Here is a 1,144-nt window from a genome sequence, read left to right on the forward strand (position 1 = left end):
CATTTAAAAAATATATATTTTTTTTATTGATTTCAGAGAGGAAGGTAGAGAGAGATAGAAATATCAATGGGGAGAGAGAATCATTGATTGGTCTGCTTCCTGCACGCCCCTCACTGGGGGTGGAGCCCACAACCCCCGCATGTGCCCTTGACCGGAATCGAACCCAGGATCCTTCAGTTCGTAGGGCTACTACATTACATATAATATGTCTAAAAATAAAGAGGGGAACATGGAAAAACTCTTTTTTATTGCGGGGCGGGGGCGGGGGACGGAATTCTGAGCTGATCTCTCATTAACACACTTGGGATCACTAAAAACATGGTATAGGTTTCTACTTCTACTGAAAAACTACTGATTCTACTATTTTAATATCGTTACCTAAAAGCGTTGGGCAGGAATCCAAGTCGGAGCTAGAGTCCTAGGCGTGTGCCTGCTAGTGTATTACTATGCGATTTACAAGGCGCTTGATGAACTCTCATTAGAGGTCCCAAGGTTGACGAATAGAGTATTGACAAACTAATTAAACGGAAACTCACACGAAAGAGCAACAGTTACCCCCGGGCTTGGAGCACTAGCGACCATTTCCTGCACTGCCCTGGATCCATTCTTTTCTTTGATAGCCTGGTCTCTGAGCGCTTTGCATTTGCACAGCGGCTTGACCCCAATGACTGTTAGTAAAATCGCTCCCACTGCCCACAGTTCTACAGAATGAAGACGACGGAAACACACACACACACGGGAAGCGTGGTCCACCGCTCCTCCCATCCATCACTGAGCAACCTCGCCCCGGGCAGAGGATGCAGGAAAACCCCAGGACTCTGCAGACCCTCTCCAGCATCTGGGGGAACCCAGGGACAACGTGTGTAATTGCAGTCTTGGGGGTAAGAGGGCAGTATCTGCGGAGACACCCGCAGACCACGAACAGCTGGTCCCTCCCTCGGACGCCCTCGCTTTCCGCGATCAACCTTTCTCCGGCAACAGCGGGGCTCACTTCCCAGCCTGCAGCCCGGGCCGCCACCGCCGGAGTCTGACCCGGTCCCTGGCAATTGCATTGAGAATAGGCGCTGGTGTGATCCCAGCCTGGCCTACCATCTTACCCATGAAACAGGGACAATGACGTGTCTGCAGGGCGCAGAGGCGCAGG

Source organism: Myotis davidii, unplaced genomic scaffold (genome assembly GCF_000327345.1).
Source record: "Myotis davidii unplaced genomic scaffold, ASM32734v1 scaffold3069, whole genome shotgun sequence".
Classification (NCBI taxonomy): domain Eukaryota; kingdom Metazoa; phylum Chordata; class Mammalia; order Chiroptera; family Vespertilionidae; genus Myotis; species Myotis davidii.